We start from the raw sequence: 14,742 nt of genomic DNA on the forward strand, positions 1-14,742 counted from the left end.
ACCAGACTTAAATTTACACATACTGTACATCCTAGCACCATTGTCTTTTTGGATTTGGAACTATTTATTGGCACAGAAAATCAGATTCAAACAAGAACACACTTCAAATCAGTGTCAGCCAATAGCTATTTACATTATGGTAGCAACCACTATAAAAAGTGGCTAAACAACGTGCCTAAAAGCCAGTTCTACAGAATTAGGCATAACTGCTCAGAGGACTCTGACTTTACATCACAGGGGAGAGATCTATCAAAGAAGTTTTTGGAGAAGGGATATGATGCCTCTGTTGTTAATAAAGCATTTCAGGATGCAGGTCTTATTAAAAGAGATACACTTTTGGAACAATCAAAAAATAAATCTGAATCATTGTGTGCAAGTAGAAAAAAGGAATACAAATCAAATAATGCACCAAAATTTATCACACAATTTAATCAGTCTGCTCACCAAATTAGAAATATTTTAAATTGTCACTGGAAAATAATACGCAATGATCCTGTTATTGGCCATCTAGTACCTGAATATGCTCCAACTGTGTTCAGAAAAGCGAGGAGCATTAAAACATTGCTGGCACCAAGTAAACTCAAAACCAAAAAGATTACTAATCAAAATATGTCTCTAAGGGTGGGAAACGTTAGCTGTGGAAGAGGCCGGTGTCTCACCTGTAAACACTTGACAAAATCTAATAAGTTTACATCACACTCAAATGGTACATCATATGAAATAAAAGACCATATAAACTGTCTAACAGAATATGTTGTGTACCTCATTTCATGTGAATGTGGCACACAATATATAGGCCGTACATCTAGAGCTCTTAGTACACGGTTCTTGGAGCACCGGCGAAATATTATAAATGGGTGTCAAACACACAGCCTCTCCCGTCATTTTTGTACTAGTCATAACAAAGATCCCAAATCCCTTTCTGTTATGGGAATCGAGTTCATCCCCCCCTCCTATATGGGAGGTGATCGCTTTCAAAAGCTATGTACCCGAGAAACTTACTGGATGTATATTTTGGATACCACTCATCCCAAGGGACACAATGACCATATTGACATTAGTACCATAGTTTGAACACCTCCAATGGGTGTTCTCCAGAGGTCTGGATTGAATGCTTAGCATTCCCTCTGGGCTATGGTCTTCTGTCTGGTCATTGTGGTTCAATTAATTTATCTAGGGTTACGGTCAGTTTTCGTGTTTGTTACGATTCACTTCCACAAATGGACAATATCTATTTTTATTATTTATTTATTTATTTTTATTTTTATTATTATTATTATTATTTATTTTTATTATTATTTTTTATATTTTTTATTTTTATTTTATATTTTATATTTCTTTATACTTACTTTTATTTTTTCATACTTATTTTTATTTTTATTTTATTTTTATTTTTACTTTTATTTTTAAATTTTATTTTATTTTATTTTTCATATATATATTTTTTCACCTTCATTATTTATCCAATTCATATTTATTTTGGTTTATTTTTTCATTTATTTATTTAATTTATGTTTACCCCAAATTTATTCACATACACTTAATCATGCATTATACACTAATATTCACAATTATTTACACAACACATAATATATATATTTATTAGATCACAGTACCTACACATAATTTTTATAATAGTTTTATGCACTCATTTAATCACAATTCAAGTCACCATCGCTTCCTTTTCTCTGTCGTTGCTTTGGATCCATCTATTTTGCCTCCTCTGACTCCATACTGGCATTCAAACAATGGGTAAATATCCTGGTGACAAAGTAGTTAATTATTCTGGTGGTAATTATTGATCAATGTATCGGGTGTCATTGGTTTAAATTAGATATTACCAATTTATGTTGTTCTCTAAGTAGTTTTATAAACAATTATTTATACTATGTGTCATTCAATTAGTGATCTCCTTGTTTGAGATGTCATCAACAATTAAGTGATATAGATCTGACCATATCAAATATATCATTTGATATATATATTATAATCCAATGAGTTAGTTTCTAATATATTCTTTAGATTGTTTGACTTGAAATAATTTCCAATAATTCAATCATGATGCATTTTCTAGTGCTGTTTGTTTGTTGATTAATCCTGTGATTATCCACTCATTATTTACATTTATAACATCAGCAATGTTGCTTTATTTCAGAGTTTGTACATCACTCCTCAAATATCAATGGGGTCCTCACAATATCTACTATTCGTGTAGTCACATTCATATATACTGTATAATTGTTCTATTCAAATTGTATATATATATATATGTGTAATTGATCAAATTGACTGCTATAATTCAATAATCCTTTATTGGCTAAATTGCTGGTTACCTCCCTATAAATACTAAGGACTTATGCTTGAAGGGGAGCCCCTGAAGAAGTCGTCATTTGATGACGAAACGCGTAGGGCGTGGCTAGATTCTGGCCGCCATTTGCCCACGAGCACTGTTGCAGGTTGACTGTAGAACTTTGGCTCCCGTGTGCTGCTCTCCCGGCTTACAACCTCATACATTTGCTACACTGGAGGTGTCTGTTTCCTGGAGGGGCCAATACGATGGAACACTGAAGGCGAAGGACCCCTCTTCCGGTTCCGGTTTCACGGAGTTGATCCACGTGATGACGCAATTGATTGCGGACGCTGGTGATTGAGCTGCATGGCACATGAGAGCCTATCTCATACACGCCTATATTTGCTGTACTTTTGTGAGTGGGCATTTGTAAGATTTTATGTTCATTCAATACATTTTTATTGTGGTAATGCACTAGGTGTGCGCCTGTTTCTTTCTCTTTCCTTTTTTCTATATATATATATATATATATATATATATATATATATATATATATATATATATATATATATATATATATATATATATATATATATATAAGCAGCTATTAAATATATTCAGGGCTATTTCATTTAAAGGATGCTATTGTCCCTATATATTCAAGACCCTTTCATGCATATATTTTTCTTAAGAAATAGGAGCATTTCATTAACAGTTTCAGCCATTTTGGATGCAGGGTTGTTGTGGCTGTGTGTGTGAATCAGGGTGTGACGTCATGGCCTACCCATGCGCATCATAGTCACGCCCATCTGTCGCTCACAGCACTGAACTCTATACACACAAAACGTGTTTCACGTGCACGAGCTGTAGCACTCGCGCGTGCGCATTCACAGACGCGGCTACTATAAAACAAGCTATATTCACTAAAGGGTGCAATCTTTAGCATGCCCTAACCTACTGTAACAGACCAAGCTAAAGCCTAGCACTGTTTACTGAATATAGGCCTGACTGAGCAGTAAGATATCACACTGCGGAAATGGTTGAGAGCAGTGCAGCAGTAAACAAAGGAGGGGAGAGAGAGGCCAGCAGGACAGGCTTACCCCCTCACCCCACGTGAGACCCTATAAACCCCCTTTCTCTGTACATCATACTACTGTTTTCCAACGAGAGAGAAACACCCTGCATGATAACGAAAAAATAAGAATGAAAATAAATCATGAAAAATGGTACAGTTCGTAAAAAGATTTGAAACAAAAGATTTGAACCGACATTTAAAAATGTGGCAAAAAATGGTGACATTTTCAAATACAAAAGCAAAGATTTCCAATGGTGTAAATATGTCAGGGGAGAAAAGCTCTATACAGCTGTTATGGTAGAGAAAGGGTCATTTAATAAATAGGTCCCATAGAATTGCACAAGGAAATGAACCTGTTTGCAGACGTACAGCAATTTGTTTTACTTTGGAACTTTTCATAACATTAAAAGTTCATCAATGATGAATCTTCAGTCAGCAGCGTATCTTGCAAGGCATTGTAGATGTGCTGTACTCTGACTGATGAATGGGAATGCAGATGCCTAGTCGTAGCATCTCCCGCTTCACAATATTGATTCTATTGCATTCCTTCTTTTGTACTGTTAATAAAATGAGTCATGGCTAGACAGCATTATTTAACTGTCTCTTTCGATCAGGGGAACATGATCCCAAAATCTCACTGAAACTACCTGAAAAGCACAACAATTAACTTATCATGGAATAGCAGGACATGTGGGCTTATTTGTATTGTTGTAATTTAACTAGTTTGGTGGGCCATGACACTCTTTAAACGATTGGATCCATCATTCCACCAGGTTTTAATAGACTTTAAAAACAGCTGTGTGATGGACAAGCTTCTAATGTTTCATTAGTTTGCTATCAAAAGCTTTGACGACTACTACTTTTTATCATCAAAATTACAAAACAGCAGGGGCAATTGTAAATGTTAAACAAAATATATCGTGCGCAACTAATAAACCTCTAATATAATCAGTGATACAATGTGTATTAACATATACCCTTCTAATTTTTACTCAACTGGTAAAACCACAAAAAAACCACAATGTGAAAAAATATTTTTTTTTTACATAACCGTGTAATGTGATGTAGAAAGCGTCTGCTGCTATTAAACAGGGGGTGGCTCGGCACCCCCCAAACACTGAAGATATGGAGACAAAAAAACAGCGCACAACGCAAATAGTGAAGTATGAAAGTAACAAGTGTATATTAAAATAGGGGATAAATATTCTGCGTACATCAAGGTATTAGGACATAAACATTGAGTGTGTTAAACACACAAGTTAACACTCGGCGGCCGCTCATACAGGAGTCAGGAGTATGTTTCCCTTGGCAGGCGTCTGGGACAGCAGCTGCGATGCTTTTCCTTCCTAGGAACACCTCTGCATTCGGTCACCGTCTCTGTGGGAAACTCCCCTCTGGTCAGCTGGGCTCCAGACGGATCGAGCAATCTGCAGCCTGCAGACGCACTGGGAGGGTCCCCGGATTGGTCAGTGAGGACCTGGGTTGTTCGCAGAGCTCTCCGTTTAGTGCAGCCACAAGCAGGGGTGAACTATCTGTGAAGTGACGTCACAGTGGCGATTTCAAAAGTACACAGCAAAAGCGGAAAAAAGTCTCTAAAGTGCCCAAATTGCACACATAGGATAGAGTAGCAATAAAACACTTGGACCAATTACATCCTACATGTTTCGTAGTCACAACTACTTCATCAGGGAATAAATTTAGCATTTCCCAGAGATACTATATACCTCACAAACACATCCCATTGGTTAGTCAATTGAAAAAATAGCCAATCAGTCACCTGGGTACTGTGCTAGTGAGAGAGACTTGGGAAATGAAGACACCAGTTAAACAACACCTTTATTTAACAATGAAACTTAAAATACATCCTAGCATATAAAAACATCATAAATAAATTAAAAAGAATTCTGTAATAAAAGAAACACATGATTAGTATATTAAAAAATTGACAAAACATTATCAGCATGAGTTAAAAAGAAAGGAGATCCACGTACTAGATTAAAAAGGACTATAGTAATTAATAAAGTGCCCAGATGTCAACATCTTCATTTAACCCTTTAGGGGACATCGTATCTAATTTATGTATCCAGTACGTTTCTTTTGAAGATAATATTTTAACCCTATCTCCACCTCTCCTATTGATAGGAATCTGTTGAATCCCCTTAAAGGTCAAACTTGAGGGATCTTTATTATGGTGAGAAAGGAAGTGCCTAGACACACTATGCTTGTCAAAGCCATTCCTAATATTTCTGACATGTTCTTGTATTCGAACTTTAAGGCTGCACTTAGTCCTACCGACATATTGATATCCGCACGCACATTCCAACAGGTATACAATATATGATGACGTACATAAAATAAAATCATCAATGGGAAAAATGTCATTATTAATCTTAGAAGCAAACCTGTTCCTATCTGGGTGTAAGTATTTGCAAATGGAGCACTTTCCACAAATATGATTACCCTTAGGATTAGAGCCTAACCAACTCCTTTGAAAGGATGAATCCGCAGTTTGATATATATCACTCGGTGCTAGCACATTTTTTAGGTTTTTTTTCTCTCCTATAGATAAATCGTGGTTTCGTGCTCAAATGTGACCCCAGAATTGGATCATTGCACAAGATGCCCCAATGTTTTGTAAAGACTTTTTCTATATCCCTATGCACAGAGTTAAAATCCGTAATAAAAGCCACATTAAGAATATCGCTGTTTGTTGTCTGTTCTTTATTTCTCCTATCTCTGGATCCACTTTGAATTAGCATGCCACTACGATCCATACTGTGTACCCTCTCAATCTCTTTCTCAAGCAGTTCCCTAGGGTATCCTCTCTCTCTAAACCTATGAAATAGTTTAGTAGCCTGAACATTAAATACATCTATATTGCTGCAGTTACGTCTGAGTCTAACAAATTGTCCTCCTGGTATATTATTTTTCCATAAGTTTTTATGATTACTATTTGCCATCAACAGATTGTTGGTATCAACCTCCTAAAGAAGGTCTCTGTCTCTACAGTTCCATCCGCTAGGGCCGTGAGTCTCAGATCCAGGAAGTCGACCTGAGCTGCATTAACCTTATGTGTGAACGCAAGATTATAGTCGTTTACATTAAGATGGGCTATAAATGCATTAGCTGACTCATGGTCGCCATCCCACACACACAGGATGTCGTCTATATAGCGTCTCCATACTACGACATTCCTGTTGTAGGGTTTGTTTGGCGCGATGACATGTGACTCCCACTGTCCCACGTATAGATTTGCGAAACTGGGGGCAAATCTTGTCCCCATGGCAGTTCCGCAAACCTGCAGGTAGAAGTTGGATAAAAACAAGAAATAGTTATGCTTCAATATGAAGCCTATTGACTGGAGGATGAATTCCCTATTCAATGGGTGCAACTGGAGATCTGCTTCCAAAAAGGAACTCACAGCATCCATCCCCTTTTGATGGGGTATGTGCGTGTAGAGGGCTTTAAGGTCACACGTAATCCATAAATAGGAGCTTTTCCATTTGAACCCATTAAACAAATTTAGAACTGCAGTCGAGTCTTTCAAATAAGATGTTAATTTGCCCACGTATGGCTGGAGAACAAATCTACATATTGACTTAAGTTAGCTGTCATCGATTGGATACCCGATACTATTGGGCGCCCAGGTGGATCCACTAGGGCCTTATGCATCTTAGGCAGATGATAGAATATCGGGATCTTGGGAAATTCAGAGAATACGAAAGCAAACTCTGTTGCAGTAATAATAGACAAAGAAACTGCATTGTCTAACATTGCTTTAAAATCTTTCAAATATTCCGTTGTGGGATCCTTAGACAATTTGGCATAAAACGATATGTCATTCAGGAGTCTCAGTGCTTCTTTCTCGTAGTCACATCTGTTTTGTACTACTACGCCCCCAGCCTTATCTGCCTGTCTTATAATAAGGCTTTTGTTATCTTTCAGGATTTTAAGCGCTAGGGATTCACTCGCACTGAGATTGTCTTATATCTCCTGACTTGAAATTACGTGCCAAAACATTAAAATCATTAGTGACCATATTAAAAAAGGTGTCTATATGGTGACCCTTGGAATGTGCGGGATAAAACTTGGACTGTGGTTTGAATATTGTATGCTTAATATCTAGTTCTGAATCAGAGTTAGTAATAGGACTAGTCGCAGCCTCATCAGAAATATGATCCCTATCTTGTTTAAGAAAGTGTCTTTTTAGGGTGATGTTACGGGTAAATTTATGAAGATCTTTGAACAACTGGAAGGAGTTTGGTCCACAAGATCTAGAAAAACTCAAACCCCTTCCAAGTATATTCAGTTGATCGCTTGTCAAAATAGTAGAGGAGAGGTTAAAAACCCCATTACTCACTAGGGAGTTCTTTCCCACGAGTATTCTCTTTTTTTGGGCTCTGGTCCCTCCTCTTGTTCCTCGTCTGAGGTTACCCTTTTCTTCCTTTTCTCCTGGGGGGTATTTTGTATATCTTTCACTGTTTTCCCCTTCTCTAATCTTGTTCTCACTAATTCTAAAAAAGAAGGTGATGCTGGCCTAGATTCAGGTCTGACTAGGCGTTAGGGTGAGTAGCTGGAAGAATGTCTGGGAGAGTATTTAGATGGTTGTGAATGGGATTCATTTTTATCATAAGCATAAGCCTTTTGAGGGACCTGTGGTCTTGATCCATACCTAAAACCTTCAATGTAGTTCTTCCCTTTATAATTAGGGTTATGATATCCCTTCTCATAGTTAGAGCTAGACCGATCTCTTGCCAAACCCTCATTCTTACGAGTTTTACTTCCTCTCCTTTGTTCATAAGTATGATAATCTTGCTGCCTATTCTTAGAGTGAGCAGATTCCCCTCTATCTCTTTTATGGGGGATATATTCATTCCCTACTACTTTACCTCAGTCCTTTTTTGCCCAGTCTCTCTTTCTACCATGCTGGTAATCTAATTTGTCCTTTAAAAACTTACTGTGTTTCGTTTAAAAAGTTCATCTTCTTCATATTCTAGTTTAACCTTGAGATCATGCTCAATTTCTGAGCAATCGGTGTCAATTACTAATGGTTCTAGTATCTTTATTGCTTTTAAAATCTCTTTTTCTAAATCCTTAACATTATGGTTCCTCTCATAGATTATTAACCTCATGAGGTCCATGGAGCACTCATCTTTGATTCTGTTCCACTCTTGCATAATTTTTTTGTTATCTTTACCGAAGGTAGGGCTTTTAGAGAACCTTAGTCCTCTTGGTATCCTTCCTACATCTATATAGCTCTGTAGGGTTTTTGTCTCAAGCCAGTGTTTACCTTCGGTAAGTAATAACCTCTCTAATACTTTGAATTGATCTTTAACAGATAGTTCAGTCACTTCATTAAGCTGACTATGTAAAACCTCCTCTGAAAACAAGAGGTTAAAATTCTCCTCCCTTTTCTCCCTACAATTAACCAAGCTCCACACCATGGTGTTATAAGGTTAATGTGATGTTGCAGATAAAATAAACAGGGGTTAATTGTGCAGCAACAATAGTGAGCAAAGACAATGATAAACAAAATATATCGTGCGCAACTAATAAACCTCTAATATTGTAAATGTGTATCTTCTGTTATTGTTTATTAGATTCATTATTTACCCATCATGGAAATAATGCATACATTATCTGTACACAAAGTTTTAATTAGACGCTCTTCCTCAACTTGAGTTGAACACCGTTTCCAGGATCTGGATTGGAGCAACACCAAGACATGCTTAACATCACATTATTGGAAGATAACACAGCATTATGCTACAATAACGTGAGGTTAAGCCTACGCTAATGAGATCTAGAGCAGCCATTCTTTTTGCATATTATTAACTTTGTGGATATGTGTTATTCTAGCGACACTATTCTATTCTTGACAGTATTCATCTAGTCTGTGCTATTTTAGGTATCATGAAGGTAGCCCTTCGAAGAAAGGAGGTAAAGGAAATCAGCTCCCACCTTCTAAGTTTCATCTTTAAATATTCGCCAACTAAGTGACTTATTCAATATCAGCCACAGCGGCCGATTGGGACATCTTTGGATGAAATTTGTCGTTTACTTAAATTTCGGATTTTTCGATTGGCCGATTTGACTGATCTAGAATAAGCCTGTAAGTATTTTATTATTTAAAAATACTTGTACAGTAAGTGTCTGATTTAAAGACTCACCAACCTCCTAGCTTTAGCCCTTTAATCATATTACGGCCATTGGTTCACATTTTAGTCCTACGAGGGACTGCGGGCTAGTTGATTGTAAGCTGTCAATCGACATCGAAAGATGTGTTCTGGAGTAGCAGCACTTAGGGAATATGTCTCTGCATCTTCACGAGCACATGTTTCTTTTTTATTATGCACCTTACAATCTATTTTTATGAACTTAGTCAGTAGATCAGCCTTTCTCCTCACAAACCGACCTTTAATCTTTATTGCATCGTACCCAACAACTCTTGGCAGCTGCAATGAGAGTAATGGATACCCATGTCTGATAAACCTTTATGCCAGACTATACAATTACTGTAGTTGGTTCAGAAGATCCGTGTTTTGAAAATATCAGCCAAAAGCAATTTATTACAGTTTTCAGACGCCGCTTATCTGACCTGCACATCAGTTGCTGAATACAGGAGCCAGCAGCACAGCAGCTGATCATTACAGTATAACGTGCGTTCACCTTTTACTATGAGAAACAGATTACCCAATGTCATATACAGTATGTCACTGTGAGTTCATCAAATTGAAAGCTCAACACATAACATCTTTCTCCCAGCAGAATCACTCCTCCTCTCTGGTGCATATGCTTTTTTTAGCAACATTGCCCTTCTGCCATCCGTATACATGAATTAGATATTTCTGCATGAATATTGTAGGTTGACATATTTACCTCATACATTAAGGTGACACATTTACTGCTGTACATTGTTCATAACTGTTGCCAATCCTAAAAGGCCTTTTTAACGCACCGACTCCCTTGTGGTCTCTCTCCTGTGTTCATAATTCAAAAGTTTCAATGTTGTGGACACATTTGCAATTATTCATTTGCACCAAATTTGTACCTGTGCAGAGGAATTTTGAAACTCTCAAACTTAATTTAAAAAAAAAAATCAAATTAACTGGTATAAACTTCACAAGGGATTTTTCATTCCAATTGGTCCTTGTGGCAAAATGTGTGCATCTGAATCTGACATCATTGGATTATCACCATGACATAATCTGCATCCCTTTCCAAACTGCATTTTCTGTGAGCAACAACTGAACATATGAAGAAGCTCTTTTACTTAATTACCCAATCAGATGTGAAAACTTGGCCTGTTTCATTCTTCTGTTTACAATTCTATATTTGGACTAAGCATCCAATGAAGGGCCATTAAATCTTGATATTAAAGCAGTAATTCCCCCCACCCTCAATTTTTTTCTTAATTTACCTGGACGAGCAGATCCTACTGAGCTAATCTGTGTGTCAGGAATAGCCCTTATATAGTTTCCTAAATCTCCCTCTCTCACAGTTCCTTGTCTGTCCACCTTGTGTGCTGCTGTTTGTTTCTGTCTGACCTGGGTTTTCCTCTGTTTGTCACCTCCTGGGTTTTCCTCTGTTTGTCACCTCCTGGGTGCTCCTGTCTTCTTCTCTGCCTGCTTTATAGTTTCCTGTTTCCTGCACCTGCTTGCCTCTTATTTGTGATCCTGACTCCTGCTTCTGACCTGACCTGATCTGACCTGTTCTATATTTTGTCCTGATTTCATATTAAAGGCCTTTGCTTATTTACTGGCTTATCCTTGTCTGTTCCCTGTTTGCTAGTCCCAGTTCTGTTCCCGAGTCCCAGTCCTGTTCCCGAGTCCCAGTCCTGTTCCCGAGTCCCAGTCCTGTTCCCGAGTCCCAGTCCTGTTCCCGAGTCCCCGTCCTGTTCCCGGGTCCCCGTCCTGTTCCCAAGTCCCTGTTCTGTTCCCGAGTCCCTGTTCTGTTCCCGAGTCCCAGTCCTGTTCCCGAGTTCCAGTCCTGTTCCTGCTCCCCTGCCCTGCTCCTGCCTTCCTGCTGCCGACCTCTGCTTGTGACCCCAACCACACTATATGCCGCCTGCCTCGACCTCTGGCTGTGACCCCTCCAAGCCATCTGCCACCTGCCTCCGACCTCTGGCTGGGACCCCGTCCAAGCCATCTGCCGCCTGTTTCCGACCTCTGCCTGTGACCCCGACCACAATATCTGCCGTCTGCCTGTGTCCCTGACAAGTCTTGCCTGCTCCCTGCTGTTCTGGCCACTGAGGTCTTTCCCGCTCCTGGAGTCTCCCTCGTGACACTGTGTTTCTTTGACCTAAGGAGACGGCCAGGTTCCCGAGATGTTTGTAGTTTTGTGTGCCAGTTTTGGCACATCACTACAAAGAAGGCTACAGGGTCATGAGTAGAAAGTCTCCAAATGATGTTGACGCTTTTTATTAGCTAAGCCCGTGTCCGTGACCATTTTATGTCGATCAGGCAAGTATTCTTGGCCAGTGGACAAAATAGGTTGTTGCCCTAGAACCAGAGCCAACAGTATATGCAGCGCTTTACTAAATTACAAAACAGGGAAAATAAAGTGCAAACAATGGCGATAAGAGCAGCAAGTCGATGACAACGTCAGACAAAGGGAGTCCTGCCACAAAGAGTTTATAATTGAAGTAGTATATTGGAAGACTTACAGACACAGTAGAAGTAAAAGTTAATTTATTAAAAGTGGGGTCAGGGAGTTCAAGTGCCTCTGGACACGGCAGTATAGTACAGTAGCCCTAGACCTTTTAAGATGCTTCTTTTAAGAAGGTCATTTTCAGCTGGCCTTTGAAAATGGAAAGTGAAGTTACTTGGACCAGTATTGAGTGGAGAGATTCGTGAAATAGGTTTAAGAAGTGAGAGGGCTGTGTTATAGTAATCGAAGAAACAGATGAATGGGCAGATGTGCAATGTTACAAAGGAAGAAAAGTAACAGCATGGACATATATCAAACACTTTTTCCTCATTGGCTTAACCCTTTCAGTGTCCCAAGACGTAGTCACTATGTCATAGGGTCTGGCGTGCCAAACCCTTATGTCATTCCCAGAGGGTCTATTTTATTCTACTTCGATCGCATTCTGTGTTTCCCATGGAGCGCGGGGCACGATCTGTCCAGTAGGGGAAATGGAGGAAGACTCCTTGTCCATTTCCCCCTAAAATTGCAACCGCGGTCACTTGACTGCTATTGAAAACGATCACGTGATCGCCTGTGCCAGAGGGTCCCTGGCAGTCAGGTACAGAGACCGATCCAGCGCTCATGGGGTTAAAGCAATGGGAGGAGAAGAGAATAAGCATGGTACCCAAAAAAATACACAGTGCAGCAGTGAGAGGAGTTACGTGTGTAGTGATATGTGACCACAGGATAAATGTGAAGAAATAATAGAGAAGTAGCACTGCAGATTTTCAACTTGCATGTACTAAAAGTCCATTGTGTTGAGACAGGGAAAGATTTCATTTCGGTGGGCATCTTCTAAACATATAACTTCTGCGACACAATTACTATACAAGTATTTCAACTAATTGTCTACCACACAACTGTTACAGCAGCAATTAACGTGATTATTTTTTAAATAGGTTTCTAGAATGTCTGGTGCAAATGTATATTCAAAGACCTGATGTGCGTCATGCCTAACAAGTAGAATCATTTCATGTGAAGGAAAATGTTATCCAAATAATATTTGAGGTCACCTCTTAATTACTACTATCAGTTGGGCATTTAAATTAAAGTAATAATTAAGGATGAGCAGGGTCAAAACCTGAAATCCAAGGTCTGCGAGGAGTCAACCTTAAGAACATTCAAATCTGAGCGAAATTTTAATCAAAACCGGAGAGGTTTATTATTAAAAAAAAAACAAGTTTACATACTTCGTTTGCGAATGAAAAAACCTGTGAACTTTTTTTTTAATTAACGTTTAAACATGTTGGATGGGTGGGTGGGAAATGCTGCTTATCTTTAGTTTTTACTAATAATGTTTGTGTCATTATAAAATGAAAAACAACTAAGTTCGAGCAAAACAAAAAACGTGATTTCATTTTTAGAACCAATAGCAAAACACTTGTTATAATGGATATCCATAGGAATAATGTTTCTAAGGCTACTTCTAGTCATATAATAACATAATTGTATGACAGTGCTGCACATTGGTTCAGTTGGTTATTTTAAAATGGCTTGATTGTATATTGTACACACTTTGATACAATGTTGTACATGTGTATGTTACTTGCCAACATTGTAGCATATATTCTTATTTGTTTGTTGTCTCCTTAAAGATACTGATAATTGCCATACAGTCCTTGCTTTTTCTATACCAAATGATGGTTAAGTTATTTCTATGGTGCACAATCAGTTTTCACTCTTAATAATCTGAAAACGCTGGACCATCAAACAGACGTAAAGTTTTTTTTCATGTAAGAGGAAATGTAGGCTCAGAAGAAACTGAGTTTAAAAGTCAAAGGCTAATTACTACTGTGTTAGAATAATATCACCTTATTCCTTGGTCATAAAGATTCTTCAGAAGATTGTTGTTCAGCAGACGAAGTTATACAGTTGTTTATTCTTATAGCATTACTTACAGATGGAAGCTCAATCAATTATGATAACGTGCTCTCTCTCAGATAGTAATGATAGAAAGACAGAGTGAAACTTTTGTCTCTCATATACAGCTTAGATGTTACTTGCAGAGAATGGTCTTAGGAAGAGAGAGAGCCGATCAAGATACAACTGTATTTATTGATCACTAACTCATCCTCCTTTCTTCTCGTGGTTTTCTGTAACAAAGAACTTTAGCAACTTCAGACTGCTGCAGGCCTGAAATATTATCCCTAAGCCAACCTCCAACATCTGTTATGCATTAAACCTTAACTTAACACTCATCTCTCTTGGCTTATATATGATTTCTAAACCTTACAACAGGGGAGCACAAACTTTTCCAGCTGCGCCCCCCTGTCTTCCTTGTCCCGCTGTCGTGCCCCTCCCAACCTAGAATCCATGTCAAATGATGCTGCGGGTCACATGGCATCATTTGACGCATGTGACGTCATATCACATGGCCCCGCTGTGTCATTTGATGCAGCGTTGCCATGGCAACACGTCACACCCGGCTGAATCCCGGTAAGTGAAGTGTTGCAGGGACCTCATGCGATCCCCCGGTATTTCATTAAAATGCCGTGGTGAAGAGCGCGGGGCCCCTGCAACCGCCCGCGCCCACCCTTCAAAATCTCCCGCCCCCCTGCCTTACAACATATTCCCATTCAATTGTCTTGGTATAAGTTCTCATTGATACATATTAATATAATAAACAGATTTCTAACATACTGCTATTGGCACATTGGTCTAAATGTACAGTTCCCCCAGCGTACGGTAA

The 14,742-nt window shown here is 38.6% G+C and overlaps 1 protein-coding gene across 14 annotated transcripts in view; it reads left to right on the forward strand.

The window, feature by feature from the left end:
- Positions 1-14,742, forward strand: part of LOC142487903 (vasoactive intestinal polypeptide receptor-like) — a 313,067-nt gene that overhangs the window by 267,495 nt on the left and 30,830 nt on the right. The window lies entirely within an intron of this gene.

The sequence above is a fragment of the Ascaphus truei genome, chromosome 2 (genome assembly GCF_040206685.1).
Source record: "Ascaphus truei isolate aAscTru1 chromosome 2, aAscTru1.hap1, whole genome shotgun sequence".
Classification (NCBI taxonomy): domain Eukaryota; kingdom Metazoa; phylum Chordata; class Amphibia; order Anura; family Ascaphidae; genus Ascaphus; species Ascaphus truei.